At 52.8% G+C, this 18,663-nt stretch overlaps 1 protein-coding gene across 1 annotated transcript in view; it reads right to left on the minus strand.

Annotated features, from left to right (window-relative positions):
• The window catches only part of CUX1 (cut like homeobox 1), a 244,211-nt gene extending 237,806 nt beyond the window's left edge, over window positions 1-6,405 (minus strand). Inside the window, exon 1 of the mRNA XM_031968006.1 lies at window positions 5,914-6,405. The gene's annotated coding sequence lies outside the window, so the exon portion shown is untranslated. The remainder of the gene's footprint in view (window positions 1-5,913) is intronic.
• Window positions 6,406-18,663: the final 12,258 nt, after the last annotated feature.

The following is an 18,663-nucleotide window of genomic DNA, read 5'->3' on the forward strand; positions in this document are numbered from 1 at the left end:
TTTGCTATTGGCATCCTTCTGGGGGGAGGCAGCAACTTGGGGTTCAAAGACACGTTGGCTGTGTATCACTTGACCCTCCCTCATGTTTAGAAGGGTCTAGGGTTTGAGGAATGCTTTGCACCTGATATCTTATTTGTTTCTCATTACTAATATTCCCATTGTACAGATGAGAAAGCGGAGGCTTTCGACAACTGGCTAGCGGGTATCCGAGGCGGGATTCCGACTTGGGTGGAATTGTGAAACTGCCCCGGGCCCCACTCTCCACCCGCCTACAAGTAAGGGTCTCCAAGGGCCCTTTCATGTCCAGATGGACAACCCCACATCCTGACAGCCCAGTAACGAGACCACCAATCGGGTGCCAAATTTGCTCCTCACGGGATTTGTAATTACGGGCATTATTACTTAGAGCCCACAAAATTCTGTTCTCGCCACTTGTGGGCACAAATGAAACTTGGAAATCATTTCTTTCACTGATGATGTGACCAACAGTAACAGTTTAATTGTCACCAGTTCAAAAGGCCACATTTAATTTCCCAACAGTTTCTAGTTAAAGTCCCACTCGAATTTAATGGTAGAGGAGGCAGCCCCTGAATCTTCCAGATTTGCTATTTTACCAGGTAAAAATCCCTAGGCTCACTGCAGCTGGGTGCTTACTTCTAAAGAAAAACCTGTTTTTTTTTTTCTCCCCAAAGGACCTTCCGCAAATATTAAGAGGCTTCACTAATGAGCGTCACTAGAATTAGGAAATGAAACAGGAGAGAAAGCTTTGCCTCTGAGGTCAAAAGCCTTGGGTTCAAATTCTGCCTTTGCCTCCAGGGAGGCTGCTTCCACTCTGGACCTCAGCTGCCTCCTCTGTGAAGGCCCCTAATGGCCTGTATCCCCTCTTCGGACTCCTGCCAGGTCCAAATGAGTACTCCCAGGCCCCTCAAGGAAGTCGTCCAAGATGAGTGCCACAAATGATCCGTGAATCCTGGGGTTGGGAATCTTCCTAAAACAAATTCTTTACTTCATCGGCTTCTTAAATGGAGACCAACAAATGCACCGAAACTTCTGTGTCCAGGTAGCCACGAGTGATGTCCCTCACCGTATCAGGTCATTTAAGGTCCACTGGGGGCGTGGGATGGCCCAGGCCCAGTCTACGCGGCACTATTCCAGTCCATATCAGCTTCCTCCCGTGCTGGGGCTCGTTTCTTGCTCGTCTGAAGAGCCCACCGTCTTTTAGCTTCCACTCTTCTGGGGACTTGGGAACCGGAAAAGCAGCTTGTTAAATTTGTGTCTCAAGTAAGAGTTCATCGTCTCTGAGAAAGTGCCAGCGCGGCTCTCTAGGCCCAGCAGGGGACCTCTGATCCCTTCTGAGGGGCTGGAGCTGCCCACAGCAGGAGGAGGCCGGGATTCAAATCCCCGCTCTGACCCAAACAGGGTTTCTCAGCTCCTGGTGAGCCTGCGCCTGTGCTGGAGGCCCTGACACCCCAGAATCCCAGGGTGTCTGTGTGGGCATGCTGCACCCCCAAGAAGGTGCATGTGCTCGGCTAGGGGAGCGCTCCCTCTCCTTTGCTTCACAAGTTTGCTCCCCTGGGGGCTCCCTCCCTATAAAGGAGCACGGAGGGTCTGGCCTGGGCTGGCCCCTGAGCCTAAAGCTTCATCTGCTGAGGAGTGAGGAGAGGCCGGCTCCTGTCTTGAGGGTCTCCTCCTCTCGTCAGCCTCCCGCCCATGGAAACCACCTCCTTGACCTGCCCCCATCATCGCCCCTATTCCAAGGAAGCGCAATAAAGGAGCACGGGCCTTGGTCGCCACCTGTGGGACCTCACATGGGATCTTGCTGCCCTCGGACCAACTTCTCCTGCCTTCCAAGGTCTCCAAGGTCCTGCCAGCTCCTGGCCCCCGGGCCACAGAAGACGCACCTTCTCTTGCCCCTGCTCTCCCCACCCCCATGATAACTGTCCCCTTGGCCCCTCGGGCCCATCCCCGCCGCACCCCAAGTTGCTCCTCGAGTCCTGACTCCACCCCCACTCTAATAAATTAGGGGTGCCCGGCCCAGAGACAGTGTCCCTGCTCTGGAGGCTGCGTCAGGGTGACACATGTCACCGATGTGCCACAATAGCGCTAAAGAGCCACGTTGCCATAGAAACACAGTTATAAATGGTACTTGGGTTCTGGAAGCAGTAACTGTACAAGTTCACCAGACTTCAACGTCGTAGCCCCATTTATAACATTATTTCTATAGTAACGGGTCCTGAGTGCGAAACAACTTGCCTGCAAATGAACTTCGGGAATGGAACCCCTGGGTATCCTATGAGTGGGAGACAGAGCAGACTCTGAGGGCCAGACCTAAGGGGACAAAGCGAGGCTCCCTTTGTTCAGTGACCTGCAGGCCTGGACACGGACCTGAGAGTGAGCGGGACCCACAAGCAATGCAAGCAAGATGGCGGTGCCGTTTCCCTTTCAAGCTCAACGATGATGTTACAAACATGCTCCCAAGGTGCCCTACTTTGAGAACAGGCAGGCAGAGAATGAGATGGAATCATAGGGCCCGAGGGGCTCCAAGGGGGGGGGGGGGGAACACTGTCTGAATGGCGGCTCCCAAGGTCACCGCTGCAGGCTGCAAGGGGCCTGGCACAGTCTCTGGGACCCCCTGACTCTCAAGAGCCGAGGATGCCGGGGACGGCCTGCACGGGGGCCCCAGATTAGAAGCAGGTGGGAGTTTTGCACAGCCCTTCTCTCTTGTTATTAGAAGGGATGCTATGGGGGGAAAGAGGAGGACATCAGTCATTGTTAAATAAGAAATCTAACGGCCCAAGAAGAAACACCCAGGACCTGGCTCTTCCCTCTCCATCTGCACCACAGGCCGCACATGCGGCCTTCCCCGGGCAGTTACTTATAGAAGAACTCAAGGCTACCCAGAATGCACTGGGAAGTCCATTCCCTCCCCCGGCCCTTGCTAGCCTGGCATCTGGGCCTGACTACTGCCCGTCTCTCCCTGCACGCCGATGGAGACGGTCCCTTGGACCAAAGCTCAAAGCAGGCATCCCTTTTACATCTCCATTTTCTGGGGCATTAACTTTATGGGACAAAACGGCTTCTTTTTTTCCTCCACTCTTTAAAAACTGCCATTTTCATTATTTTTCATTAACCCTGGTCCAAAAATGAATTAATTAACTAGCAATGAATCACATTGGGTCCAACGAGGCAGACCGGCTAGAAAAGTTCTCGGGGGTAACTGGTCCAAGCTGGCTGCGCCTTCTGCCGGCAGCTGCCAGGCCCCACACATGGCACCCGCTTGGAGCTTATGGGTGTGCCCGCCCTAGGTTTGCCAAGCAGAGGGAGCTCCCCGCAGTCCCCCCAGTGCCTACCTGAATGCCAGGTCACAGAACTCACCGCAGCAAAACCAGCAATGGGCCTGGGGGGGGGGGGGGCGTTGTGGGGGAATTACTGCCAAGCCCCAGATCAGCCAGGGACTAATCTAGAGTTTTTTTCCTTAACGCCTTCATTAAAGGGCTAAAGTTCCCCCTGTGACCTTTCCCTTCTGACCTCTCCTGCCTGTGACCCCAAGGAAACCTTGGGGCCTGCGGCCATGTCATTCCCATTGCAAAAGGGAAAAAGTTCTGGGTTCAAGTCCTGACTCAGTCTGCAACCTCCATCCTTGCAGAATCCCCAGGCTACATTCTGAGACCAGGGAGCTGCCCCAAGGGTCCAGAAGGCCAGGTAAACTTCATTTTAAGAGATACAAGTTCCTCCTGGGGGTGCGGCACTCCCTGCAGCCTCTGCACCCACAGACCAGCCTTTCGCCCCAAACCGTGCAGCCCCCCAGTGGTGCTGCCTCCTGAATGCTGCCAGGGAGCCCCTCCCCTCCCACTGGCCACAAGCCTCCTTCCTGGCACGGCCCCCGGGCTCCTGGAGGCTCCAGGGCTGGTGTGGGGGCAGACCCGCAGGAGTGGCCAGCCTCCCTCTGCCACCTGCCACTGGGGCTCCTTCCCTCCCTCCAGCCTTTCTCTCAGTCTCTAAGAAGAGTGAGAGATGAAACCTGCCAAGCCCGCCTGCCACAGCCTGGGACCCCTGCCCTGCTCCCCTGTTGATGGCGGCTGTTAGGGGGTCTTCCCTTGGATTCCCAAAGGGGACCTTCCACTGAGAAGTCTCATGGCGGCCAGTTCCAATCCTGCCATTGGCTCTGACTGACTGGGAGACCCTGGACATGTCCCTGGAGCCCGACTGGACAGTAAGGGGTCAGACTCAAGGACGCCCACTTGGTGCAGGCCGGGGGCCCTCCCGCACTGCCTCCAGTCCCCGAGGACACTTCCTTTCCTGCCTGTGCCCGGCAGCCCCCCACGCCTGCTTCCTTTCACCTGGCTTTGGCGGCCGAGCAGAAGCCTGGGGCCTCCAGGAAACAGCCCAGACACAGGCTCGCCCCATGGATGGGGAGGGGGCTGCCCCTCTGTGGCTTTCCAGCTGTCACCAAGGTCCCCAGACTGGGTTTCTAGCCTTAACGGGTACCAGGCCACGGAGCAGGAATATCTGAAGCGGGCAGGGGGCTAGGGCTGAGAGCGCACCCCAATGTCAGCGGTAGGATCCTGGAAGGAGGCAGGTCGCAATGGGGCACCTGGCCCCTTTTTCCTCATGCACAGGCCTTATAATGGGGAGAGGGATGCAGGGAGAGGGCACCCCACAGGTGTCACCATACACGATGACACAGGGGCCCGAAGAGGGCCAGGAATGTCTGGCTGAAGAGGAACGGTCAGACGGGAGACTGTTCTGGAGGGAGAGCGGGGAGGGAACTGGCTTGGGAAGCGGGTTCCAGGTTCAAATCCTGCCCCTGTCTCAGGGTCCATCTCCCAGAATGCTGAAGGCCCTGTGGGCTGCCTTCAGGAGGCAGAAGGGAGCCACGGAGACCCTCCTGGTCCATTCAGGATCCATTCAAACAAGTGGGGAAACGCATCTACAAGAGCTGCACAAGGGCAGCCATACACTTCCTGTCTTGGGAAGGGGAAGAGGGAAGAATCTGGAACATGTTGCAAAGGGGAACAAGGAAAACTCTCTCTGGGCGTATTGGGAAAAATAAAAATATCCAAACAAAAACTCAGCTTGCCGGGACTTTGTAACTTCAGCACGCTGAATGCCAACTGGAGGTGGGCGTCAGTCCCTCGCGAAAGGGAGGAACCCAGGCTGGCAGGGGAGGTCACGGATCCTCAGGGCACGGGGAACGCCCAGCTGGACGGCACACAGTAGGCCAGGAAAGCAGTGAGACACCCTGGGTCAGCGCACTTGGGGTGGCCCCTGGGGCCTGGCCCCCCTCCGAGGTAAGGGAGGGCACTGGACGGCTTGGGCCGGACACTTGCTTGGTGGCTTCTACCTGCAAGGATAGCCTTCCGTGGGGTGGGGCTACCCCTGCAGAACCTAAGCTCCTAGAGGGCGGGCCGGGCCACGCCAGCGCAGGGACTTCTGAGGGTCCCCTGAGTCAGCCCGGGAACCCCTGGCCAGCTGCCTCCTGGGCATCCCCGGAATGAAGGGGGGACACGAGGCCTATGGTTCCATTCTCTCAGCCGGCTCCTGACCCGTGGGGGCAAAGGGCTCAGAAGGAGGGAAAAGGGCCCCTCCCCCTGGACTCCCCCCAGGTCAGAGCCCGGATCGCCAACAAGTCAGCAACGAGGGGCCTCGCTGGAGAGGGAAAGCGCCGAGGGCCCGGCCCCTAACCATGGCAGGCGAGTGGGCGCGGAGGCGAGGCGACCCCCCCGACACCGGAACTGGGCCCCGCTCTGGGCCCTCTGCTCCAGCCAGGCCCCGAACAACTCCGGGGTCACTCCCAACGCCGGGTCAGGCCTTTGGGGCCCTCCGTGTGGCACGGGCCAGCCCCCAAACCGGAGGCCCACCCAGCCCGCAGCGAGCCAAGAACCCCCCACCCCCGTGAGCCCCCCGCCTCACCTCTGGAGTGTTTTTCTTGAACTCTCGACTTTGCTCAATGAGCCTCTTCCGAGACTGCTCGCTTTCATCTTGTCGGTTGGCCAATACTGTTGCTGTAGCATCGAGCTCCCTCTGTCGAGAGAAACAAGGGGGACAATCAGACTGAGCGGGAGGGGGCCCCCAAGGGGAAGATCCCACCCACTGCCTGGGAAGGGGGGGCGGTGCTGAGCAGGACAGGGACCCCCAATGCCTGGGAAAGGGGTAGGGGGCAGAGCTGGGCAGGACAGGGACCCCTCCAATGCCTGGGAGGGGGGGGGGTGGGACGGCGCTAGGCAGGACAGGGACCCTTCCAATGCCTGGGAAGGGAAGATGAGGTTGCCTGGGCAGGACAGGGACACCCCCTCTAATGCCTGGGAAAGGGGTAGGGGGCGGCGCTGGGCAGCAGAGAAGACCCTCACTTCCTGGTAAAGGGGAAAGGGGAGATGGTGCAGTGGCACTGGGCAGGTTTTTCCCTCAAAGCCACAAGACAAAGGGACCGATCGATCAGGGAAGGACAACTCCCATCGACGACAGCAGAAATATACAGTTTTTATGAGGTCACCCCCACACAAAACCACAGTTAAACTCATGGCGTCACTCAATGACATCACGCCACGTGGATTCTCGGCCTACTGGTGCTCACATAACTCTCTGCTTTTGATCATTAAAAACTTCATCTAAAACTTCATCCGGCGACTCAGGCCCAGGTTCGGCTCCCGGGAGACGGGATCCCCGGCTGGGCTCCCTGACCCCGGGTCTGCAGACCTCGTTCACAATTCTACTTCAGCTTTATAATTCTATGCATCTTCTTTTATTAAAAACAAAAGACGACTTTGGGAAGGGGCCCACACCAGGCTGGCAGAGGTGCCCAAGAACCCCCTGGGCACGAAGGGGCTGGGGAGCTCAGCGGGGCCAGTGTCATCCCACTGCAGCTGAGCAAACCAAGCTGCCCAAGGCCCTGCCCAAGGCCGCTGCCCAAGGCCACAGGGTGATAAGGAACAAAGGCAGGCCTGGGGCTGAACCAAAAATGAGAATTAAAGTATCTAATTTCAAGGAGGTGAATCAAAGATGAAGTGAGTCAAACTCCTGGAAACATACCCCTGCCCAGGAAACGGTGCGGACTTTGGGAGGATGGGCTGGCAAAGCCGAGGGTCACCCGAGCGCCAGTGGGCAGCGCCAACCCCAGGGCCCGTGGCCCTTCTTTCTGCACACGGGTCCCAGGAGCATCCTGGAGCTGGAGATGCCAGCTCTGCTGCAAGCTCCGAGCCCCCGCGGCAGATGGCACACAATGGGGCTACGGGCTGACCACGGGAGAGCGAGGATCAAAAGCCCGATGCCCCGCGGCGAGATTTCGCTGCCTGATTTACAGGCACGTTCTGGGAAGGACGAATGAGAGCCGGTCATAAGAGCCATTGTTCCCTTCTAATCAGAGTAAGATTCCGAGGCAGAAAGACATTTGGGGGGGAAAAGTCCAAGGGGTCGAACCTCTCTTAACAGAAAGAGCTCTGACTTTGGCAGGGAAGGACCTGCATTCAAATCATGTTCGTGCAAGCTATTTGCTCCCTGAGGATGGGAAAGAGAGAAATGGAATAAAGTCACGGGACATGGATTCAAATCCTGCCTTTGGTGCAACTGGCTGGGGAATCTTGGGCAAGTTCTTTAACTGACCTTGGGACTCAGTTTCTCCATCTGTAAAATGAAGGCAATCCTATCTTGCTCTAACCCTACAGGAGCCCAGACTGGGGGCCTTCCGGCTCTAATTCTACACTGAGGAAGGATGGGATTGTTACCCCTCTCCCAGTTACCGGGCTACCCTATTGCGCAGTCGGCACAGGCAGAGCACTGAGCCAGCCATGCCAGCGTGTGCCAGGCCGGGTCCTGGCTGCTGTTGGGCAGCACTGCACCATGAGGATGGGGGCAAGGCAGGGGCGCAGAGGGGCACCAGGCTAGGCCAGGCCTTCCTTCTGCTTCTGGAGAGATGGCGGGCTAACAAGTCCCATCAGCTGGGACGGGCCAGAATTCACTAACAGATGTCAAAGATATTGCAGAAAAAGAGGGAAACATTTAACAGTTTGGCAAGACCGCATTTGAAACTCGTCCCAGTTAAGCGAAGGCACGTAAAAAGAGCAGCAGAAACCAGTGTGGTTACGTCGGGATAGAAAGAGCAATAACAGATAAGCAGAAGGCTCTTCAAAAATATAAACAATCTGCTGAGGAGGAGGACTTGGATGCCTCGATTTCAGAAGCCAAGCCCAAGTTAAAAATGGAGTCTTCCCGAAGAAAACCTATTGTAAAAACAAAAAATTACTTCAGCGTGGCTTTAAAAAACTGACAAGCTACAGGGGAAATGTTCCTGAACAAAACCAAGTCGGAGGCTCATTCCCACCCAAAAAATGGGCCGAGAAAATGATCGGTTTGTTCTGCCGGACAAATGGAAGTATTTTCTACAGTGACCCGTGGGAGGGGAGAGAAGAGAGATGCGCTTCTGTGGGGCTACAGGACGCTCGGTCCCAGTCTGTTCTGTCTGTACCAACAGTCACACTGACTGAGAGCGTGGAAGGCAGAGAGCCTGCTACAAGGGCCGGCCCTGACCACAAAAGGCCCACTTTTCTGAAGATGAGCCACTTTTCCTTTGTCCTAATAATAACGACACCATCCTGAAGGGCCAAAGCCAAGGGGACGGCTACAGACGGCCAGACTCCTTCAGTAACTGGCCAGCTGGAAGGTAGAGGGACAGAGCAGCCTGTTTGTGGATTCATTAAGGGAGGAAATCCCTGAGCTGAGGAGGTTCTCCTTGCGGCCTGAGACGGCCCGGGCTGGGATGGGGAGGGCGGCCCATCTCCAGCTCCCGAGCCCGGAAGAACTCTCCAAAACAGCAGCAGACACTTCTTGAGAACAATCAATTATCAGGAAAGCTCAAGGAGGTGAGGGAACTATTAAACTCGGGAGACAAAATTGCCGGCCAAGTGCTAGCTTATTATCCACTAATCCTGCCCATGCTTGAGCGGACCGACACAATTTCGCGTGGCTGAAGGGAGAGGATGCAGGCGGTTGGCGCACGGAACTTGTAATGGCCCAGACTGGAGGGAACAAATTGTCCGGGGGAGTCACAGGACCACGAACCTCGGAAATGCAAAACGTAACAAGATTTAGCGCTAAGCCTAAAAGCCAGAGGGCACCCAAGCTCCCAGAGGGCCCAGGAACGTGGACCTTAGGTCAGCCGTGACAAACCAACCAATAAGGGAACTGGGCAGCTGCGTGGATGGCGTGCTGGGCCTGAACAGCCATTCCTGCCCACTCCTCCCTACAGTAGTAGAGCTAGTCCCCTCACTCCCAGAACGGTCCTTAGGGCCCAATGAGCTGGTATTTGTAGGCCCTGACACCCTGGGAGCAGCTCACAGGATTATTACTTTTGGGCCACATGAGGGTTAAATGGCAGCTGTGACAGTGACTAAGACTAAGGGGGGGATCGGCCCCGGCCATCCCTCCTTTTCTGCTCAGGGGCCTAGCAAGTGCTGGGCACACAGTAGGCACCTGTCTCCTCCTGCCTCACCTGTACCTCTCAAAAGCCCTCACTCCCTAACAAGTCTGGCTTTGCAGACCCCCCTTCCCGACCTCCTGACCAGGAGAGCCCCTCTGCTCCCCAAAATGGTCTCTGTATCTAAGTGGGTGGTTGGAGGGAGCCTAAGCTCCAGGACAACTTTCTTCCCTCTTCTGATCCAAGTCCCTAACACTGCCAGCCTTTTAATGGAGCTTTTCATTTGCTAATTCATTGGATCCTTCCAACAACCTTGATGATGCTGGCACACAGCAGGTGTTTAATAAATACTTGTTGATTGATTGTTGACTAAGCTGGGTGCTTATTATCTCCACTGTAAAATGGGGCTAATAATAGCACCGAGCACCTGCCTCCCTGGGTTGTCATGAGGATCAAATGAAATCCTATTTGTAAAACCTTCAGCACGGCGTCTGGCAAAAAGGAGGCGCTTAATCAATGCTTGTTTCCTTCTCTCCAAAGGCAGGGTGAGATTCGGGGATTTTCCCCGAGTCATACAGTCAAGGAGTGTCTGGGGTAAGATTCAAACTCAGGTCTTCCCATCAGGGAACCCAGCTGGCTCACACTGAGCCACATGTCCCACCGGACATGTTAGGTTAATGACGATGGATGGTCAGACTCAGTGGTTCTAGGTAAACACACTGCCACCGAGCCACAGACACCTTCGGGGGGCACACAGCTGAAGGAGTCTGGCTCCTGGAGATCCCATTACTAGAGAGCAGAAGGATGGGGGGCTGCAACCTCCCAGGTCCCCCCAAAACTTGGGGCTTAGAACTTTGCTGGTGGCAGGACGAACCCTGCTATGACACGAGCTGCAGCACCAGCTTCCAAGGGAACCCCACTCTCAGAGAAGCACCAGCAGTCATCCTGGCAGCCCTGACACAAATACATTCTCAGTGAAACCTCTGCCCCCTGTATGTGCTCCTCCCCCAGCCCCCTCCTCTGGGCTCCCTTGGGTGAGCCTTCTGCTCCCACAGAACCTAAGCCCCTTGAGGGCAGGGCCTGGCTGGCTTGGTTTTGGGTGCCCTGGCACATACAAGGGGCTTGATAAGGGCTGCTCACCTCTAACAGTCCCATTTCACATCACCGAGGAGCAAAATCAGGGTGTCATCAGACCCGAATTCCTCACCAGCCTGTGAACTTCCCAGGAGGCCATGCTGCAGAGGGCCCTGGGTTCCACCCGGAAAGGGCACGGGTCCTGCAGCTGGCACCCTGCGCAGGGGCTCACCCTCTGGGTGAACGGGGGCGAGCCTGTCTCCACGGGTCTCAGTTTCCCCATCTATAGAATGAGGGGGTTGGACTAGAGAGCCCAGAGGCCCTTCCCAGCTCCAAACCTCTAACTCACTCCCTTAAAGAAATGGAGGCCTGCAGGTCATCACCAGCCCCTCAGCCCAACCACCCCGAGATGCCGCCACCTTTAGCCCTTCCCCTCCCGCTGCTCGCCAGCCTGGGGCCGCTGGGCAGCTGGGCAGCAGGGCCCCGGGTAGAAAAGTGCCACGACCGTTTTCTCAGTTCCTTCTCGGTCATTTTGTCCATTGAACACCAGAAACAGTGAAACTGGACAATGTTCTAGTTGCCTCGGATACAGGTTACTGAGCTGTTCTCTAATGGGGGGATAGATGGATGTACGGATAGATGAATAATTACATAGGATAGATGGATGGATAAGACAAGATAGATCTATATAATGTATATTTATATGTGCCTTTATATATGGTTTAGAGTTCAGTTATGTTATCTATGATTATACACACTTTTAATACATGCTACTCTAATCTCTTTCTATAAAATGTATATATGTGTATATGTCTATCTCTTTCTATAAAACAGACCTCTTTTTTCCCTTCAGTCATCCACCTGCAGGAGGGCCAAGGTCAACGGGCTTCCCCTAGCACCGAGCCCAATGTGGGCCGGCCGCCCAATTGGTCCCTGCGCGGAGGTGACTCGCCAGCCCGACCCAGAGCGGCGCAGGATTGCACCCCAACGACTCGGCCCCTCCAGTCCGACAGCTCTCGGCCCGTCCGGCTTTCAGGGCAGGGGCCGCAGTGTCACAGTCAGCAGCTGATGGAGAAACGAAGATGTCGGGGGGAGAAAAGCGGTTTAAAGCAAACGTCTGTGGGGTGCTCTAAGAAGCGCATGGGGGGGCTCTATCCAGGACTTGCGAGACAGTCGCTTCAGCTTTCAGACGTGAGAGACGGGGTTCATTAAGCCCCGCTCCGCCACATAATGAGGCACGGAGCCCACCAGACTAGGAGGAGAGCAAACACGGAGCCTCAGGAGCAGGGGGAGGGGATGCCACTTAACCTTTAACAAATGACTCTGACTCACACCCCTTCACGTGGGGCTGCTTCCAAAGAGAGCATCATGGTCCCCGGAAGCGCCACAGGCCCCGCCGGGTCCCGGCCTCGGATTTTCCAAAGGCTTTCGCCTCGGTGTTTGCTCCTGGGCCCGAGTCTCCCTCCCTCTGCCTCCTCCCCTCCCTGTGGCAGCTGGCGAGACACAAGGAGCCAGAGTAATTAATATGTGCCTGTGTCTCCGCAGTCCCAGACTCGCTCCACCTTGATCACTCCCTGCTTCTGCTCATGGGGCATGAATCACTTTGCAGGATCCCTGGGCCAAAGCAGGAAGGGACCTCCGAGCTCACCCACAAAGGGCCCGGTCCCGGGTGCCCACAAAGGGCCCGGTCCCGGGTGCCCACAAAGGGCCCGGTCCCGGGTGCCCACCGCTGCTCCCACCTCCAAGCTTCCCCTATCAAGCTCCTCCTCTCCCCCAAGTCCGGCCCCTCCGTCCCCTGCCATCTATTCTCATGGGCCGCCCACCCAGCTCAGGTCCTGGACTCTGGACTTTTTGCCTGGACCAGCCCAACAGCCTACCAGAGAGAGCCGTGAGCACCTACAGTTTTCAGGAAGCCGCCTCCCCACTTCCAAGGCCCCCAGATCCAAATCCTTAACGAGTTATTCAAGGTCTGCAACCATCTAGACAACGTCTGCAGTGGAAAAGCTTTGGTCACAGGGGAGAGATCAGCTAGGAAGACTTGGCTCTGTGACTTAACTTGCCCATCTGTAAAGTGAGTATAACAGAACAACTGAGGGTCAAATGAGATCCCCCGTAGGTAAGAGCTATCTGTGTGCTAGTGACGAAGCCTGGGTTCAAATGACAATTCTGGCTTTCAATGGCTACTCCAGTCCTGAACCCCCCAGGATCCTGCCTTTGTCTGTTGGAACCTCAGGTACCCCCACTGTGTTCCCAATACACCCTCTGCTCTCCTGTAGCTAGCTCTGTGCCCCCCAAAGCAGGGGGAAATAGGCCCCTTTCCCCTGGACCATGAGGGAGATCTCGGTTTCTTTTCTTTTTGCCCCCTGCCCATCTGGACTACATGTTCCTTGAGGGCAGATACCTTGTTCTGTGTCTCAGATCTGCTCTTTTCTGCAAGGCAGGAGCAGGCTGTGGTCTACACTGGTTCTGACAAACTGCCCCCTCTCACCCCTGGAGGGACCCTTGGGGTTCCAAGCAAAGGGGGTGGGGGAGGGCCCGGCCGCTGTCCTGCAGGCTCCGGCCCTGCCAACGCTGGGAACAAGGAGGCTGAGAGAAAAGGCCCCAGACAATCAAAGGTGGCAGACCTGGCTTTTCGGGCCCAGTTAAACAGCCTCCATGGCCTCTGCCAGGTGGAGGAATAGCACCCACTGAAGCTTCTTGACAAAGTGGATCGGAGCTGGGATTTGGAGGCAGAGCACCTGTATTCAAAGGTCACAGCCCTTCCTGGAGCCTCTGGGGATGCCCGGCCAGCTGCAGGCCTGAGATCCTATCTGTGCCCGGTGCCTCAGCTCCCTCCTCGACCAGGGGAGCTGACTCTGGGCCTGCTACAGGCCAGCTCTAGGCCCACCAATCCTAAGTGTGAGGGTGCTTCCGCCTGGAGACACTAGAGGGGTTCAGTGGGGTTCTGCAAGTGCCAGGGCGGGAGGGGTAAACAACAATTCTGTTTTCCAGTCGGCCGAGCCCCGGAGCTCAAATCCAAAGATTCAAATTCAAGAGTCACTCAGTCACCTCCTGCCTCAGTTTACTCAACTGTGAAATTGGCTGCTAATACCTCCCAGGATCCCATGAGATCACCGTAAAGTGCTTAGTCCAGTGCCTGGCACAGACCCCTAATAAACAGAACTGCTTATTCCCCCCAGTGCCTGCCAGCTCCCTGCCCCACGTTCTCTGCCCGCCTCTGCCCCACAAGACGGGCACAATGTAGGGCAGATAAAAGCATTCCGTGCTCATCACAACGGGCAGAGGCATACGCTTATCGGTCAGCCTCGCATCTGTACACGCCGTTTGCAGCCAAATCGACAGAGCACGGCCGATGAAGGGACAGGCCGAACCGCGCCGGCGAGCACTCCCGCCGCTGGGGAACGCCCACGAGCCGACCTGTACCTTTTTAACAGAAAAAGTGTCCGGGGAGGTTATTAACCGATGATTACCCCACAGCCCATGTCCCTTATTAAGGAGATGGCTGACGAGGTGGATTTCTCCTCAAAATACATACTCGCTGCTGCTGCCAACAGAAATATCTCTGATCTTATCCACACTCGCCAATGTTTTTCCTAATAAAGCATTTGTTTCATAAATAAGGCTTTAATTGGAAAGTCTCAGGAGCCAAGATGTTTGTGTCTCTTCAAAGTATGTGCTTCCATTGTTTGGCAGAAATCACTTCACTAGGGCACCAAACACTTTGGCAAAGGTTTCCACCCACTTCCCCGGGAAAGCCTTGGCTGGGAGAGCCATTTTCAACCCCGCAAATTTTTTTTATTTTTTGCAAATGTTTGGGCTATCCCAGCCACAAACATCTGCCAGCGCAGACACAATCTGTGAATCCAAACAAACCATACAATGCGTATGTGCCAGGACAGATAAGATGGAAGTTTATTAGAAATAGAACTTGGCTTTGATTATTAACAATTAAGAGTCCAAAGACCACAGGGCCAGGCTCAAGGGCTTTCCTCCCTGGAATTCTTCTTCCCTAGTATTTTCTTCACTTGGTCCACCTTCGTTTGGGAATGTCAAGGTGGCCTCTTCAGTCCTGTTCATTCACTACTGATCCAGTCCTTTAGTAAATCGTTCATTTCGTTTAGTTCAATGCAATACCAGGGGATCTGGACTATATTCAAGGGGCTTTTAACCTGGGGCACAGTGAACTTGTTTGAAAAAAAAATGTTCTATCTCATTATTACTGGTCCCTTTGAGATCTTATTTATCTTATTTTATGCTTTTAAACAATATGATTGAACTGTCCTTTCTGAGACTGCCACCACAGGGGTCCAGGGCATACCAAAAGGGGAAAACTCCTAGATGGTCTCTTAAGGTCCCTTTGTAGCCCAAGATCTCAGTAGATAAACAATGGAGAAGGGGAAAGGGGTGGTGAAATTTACAAAACTGATCCTTAAAGCTATAAGTATTCCATAACAATGGAGAAGAGGGATGGTGAAATTTACAAAATGGATCCTTAAAGCTATAAGTATTCCATAACAATGGAGAAGAGGGATGGTGAAACTTACAAAATGGATCCTTAAAGCTATAAGTATTCCATAACAATGGAGAAGAGGGATGGTGAAATTTACAAAACTGATCCTTAAAGCTATCAATATTCTATAACAATGGAGAAGAGGGATGGTGAAACTTACAAAATTGATCCATAACAATGGAGAAAGGGGAAAGGGGATGGTGAAACTTGCTATAAGTATTCCCTAACAGTGGAGAAGAGGGATGGTGAAACTTACAAAATTGATCCTTAAAGCTCTAAGTATTCCATAACAATGGAGAAGGGGGAGAGGGGTGGTGAAATTTACAAACTGGACCCTTAAAGCTATCAATATTCCATAACTATGGAGAAGGGAGATGGTGAAACTTACAAAATTGATCCTTAAAGCTATAAGTATTCCATAGAGAGAGCCAATATTTACATTTGTGAAATTCTCGGGAGCTTTGTTTTCTGGTTGGTATATGTGTGTTTTTTAAGTCACAGTTGTGCCTTACACTTAGAAATCTACCTATAGCTTTTCACATTTTAATTAGCAAATGAAGACTTTTCTCTGAAAAGCTCCTAAACAGATTTTCCACTTGCTTGGTAATTAAAAGTTGAAAGCCGCCTCAGCACTGGCTAAGCTGGGAAGGAAATGGAAAACCAAGCAAATACCTGGGAAACAGGAAACCGATCACATAAAAACACTTCACGGACCCCTTGGATGACCAGTCAGCACCACCACCCTCTTTGGAACAGCCTTCAGATGGACTCCCATGGCTGTTTGCAGTACGAGTGTCCTGCATTCTCATGTTCAGGGAGCGGGCTTTCCAGCTCACTGATACTGGGGAGGAGCTGCTGTCAAGCAGATGGCTCAGCAGAATGGCCCTCAGATGGCAGAGAGTCTGAATGTTGTGTATGATTTCTTCACTAATTTCTGGCACTATTGCTACACGCTGTTATCAGGAAATCTGGAGGCTGGGCACCAACAGGTTACACTCCATGAGGGACCCCGTGTGCCAAGAGCAGAGACAGGATTTAAAAAATTTTAAAGGATGGCTAAAATACTGCCTTCTCCCTCCAGAAATGGAAAAGTCCGAATGCAAGATGAAAAAAAAAAAGCCCAAAGTTTCCAGTGTCACTCATGACCCCTCCAAGAAAAACAAAACAAAACAGAAAAAAACCCACTTCCAATGTCGACTAATGCCCCCTCCCCAAAGAACATCCCCAAAGCCATACCTCCATGCCTACTTTCTTATCTGCCTACAATTTTTATGGAAAGATCCACACATATATGAAAAGTATCCTGGAGGAAAACAAATAATTGTCTACTGAAGGGGACATTTTTACAGTCACACAAATGACTAAGGAGAAAAGGAGACACTCCTACTGAAAGAGTTTGGCTGCTGATTACCAAAAGAAGCTGACTCCAGCAAAAAACAGATTTAAGGAGCCTCCTCTAACACGGAGGCTCGTGGGTGGGTGTCCAGCTCATACAAGACTCCTCAACAAATGCAAACACTAAGGGATGAAATAGGAATCAGGACAGACTTTGCTTGTCAGAGATGTGCAGCACTAGCAAGACAACGTCCAAATGAGAAATTCCCTAGAGATGGTGAGGTCACAGCTCCCCCTCACTGTCCAGATGAGGAAATAAAGGGGGCTAAGAAGGTTAAGGGAATAGCCCAAGATGACACAATACTAAGGACCAAAGACCCAAGCCTTGTGAACCAAGATCAATATTGCATTCCCAACCTTTTCCAGATCAATCAGCCAGGATTTGCTAAGTACTCACTATGTTCCACACCCTATGTATACAAAGACAAGAAAGACATAATCCCCAGTCTGTGCCTAACAAGCTGGTACACTGTATTATGGGAAGACAATTTGTGAAAATATGCAAACTATATAAAAATAAATTACGCATGGAAATCTAGGTGGAGTAGGTACCAGCAGCTAGAAAGTGAAACGTACATACATACATATACATTTACATATATACATATACACATACACACACACACATTTCTGGGATAGATATTACAAATTGTTAATAAGAATTTAGAAGAAAGAATAGTGGGGAGGATTTTGGTGTTTGGTCATTTCTGAGCTGTGTCTGTGATCCCATTTGGGTTTTTTTGGCAAATGCAGCAGTTTGTTTTGCTTCCCTTTCCATATTTGTTACAGGGGTTTTCTTTGTATTTTTTTTCTTTTTCCACTGGGGTTTGGGGGAAACAGGAAGGGAAATATTTTTGTTCAATACAATTTTTTAGAAATCTTTTTAATATAAACTTCCTGAGGGTAAGGATCGTTTCTGCTTTCCCTTTGTCGTCCTCTAGCACAGTGCGCGATGTTCAATAAAATGTTTGAGAATTGATGGATTGCTCTCAGGGTGCCCCCCCCTTACCAGAAGCCCTCAGGGTGCCCACATAACCGGCATCGGTAACCAAAAACCCTCACGCTCAAGTCTAGATTAAGATAATACAAGGGAAAAGAAAGTTCAACTGTTCACTGAGAACATCCTGAATCCACTTCAGAGAATAAAACCAATACAAGCAGCAGCATTTTGGAGAGGAAGCAGTCTACACAAAAATGAAATCAAGAGTTTGGCAAGACACAACTGCAAGGAATTTCTAAATCGGAGCTCTTGCCAGCTTTCGCTCTCTGTCTTCCCCTTTTAACATGTTAACAGGAGTCCCAAAGCAAATCAGCATCTGACCTGTCAAATCATGCCGTTGTTGGCTGAATGCAAAGATGGAGTGGCAGCCATAACATGGAATTTCCTTGTTTTTATTAGTTTAAGACTCTTCAAGAGCAACTTTGACATTGGGGAAAACTTCTGACTATGTCCTGCTGCAGACTTAGATCCAGTTACCTCTCACATGTTTTCAATCACTTTGCCTGCCAATTTTTACTAGTTATCAAAAGCCATTTGTGGTTCCAACCCGAGGCTCGGCTCTCTCCAAGCTCGCCTGCGCCCTTCCTCCAGTGAAGTCATGCTGCCGAATCCCAGGCACAATGAGGTCGCCGGCAAAGTCCTGATAGCAATCAGATTCGGGGTTTGCTACTGGATCATGCTGGAGAGCAAGATGTCTTATTACATGAGACCACTGATAAAATGGGGGAAGGACCGTGGGTTCATGGAGGGCTGCAAGGGACTTAGTCAAGTCCTTAGTTAGTCAAGGCCACAAGGCCTTAGTTAGTCAAGTGCTCTAATCTCCCTGAATAGAGCACTTGACTAACTAAGGCTGAACAGGTAGCATCAGAGAGAGATCTGAACCCAGACCCATCTACTCCAGCCTGCTTTCTGCTAGACACTCCTGCCTTGAAAATGGAAAATTTGTTTTAAGCACTCCCAATGGAAGAAATGGCCGACCTAAACCTCATTTGGAACGAACTATTTCTCAAGCAAGGAACGCTGATTAAGCTCCTACTCTGGGCCAGGCATTGTACTAAGCCCAGGAGGTGCAAAGAAAAGTCACCGAGTCCCTGTTCCAAAGGGTTTCCATTCTACGGGGGCCACAGGGGTGGAACGCCCCATGTACAAGTGTGAGCAATCACAAGGTGACTGTGTTGAAATCCCTAAGCAGCTGAGGGGCCCAGAGAAGGACTCAAGGAGAAGGAATAGCTAAGCTAAGTCTGGAAGGAAACAAGAGTCCAAGCCATGGAGCCA

The sequence above is a fragment of the Sarcophilus harrisii genome, chromosome 4 (genome assembly GCF_902635505.1).
Source record: "Sarcophilus harrisii chromosome 4, mSarHar1.11, whole genome shotgun sequence".
In the NCBI taxonomy this organism is placed as follows: domain Eukaryota; kingdom Metazoa; phylum Chordata; class Mammalia; order Dasyuromorphia; family Dasyuridae; genus Sarcophilus; species Sarcophilus harrisii.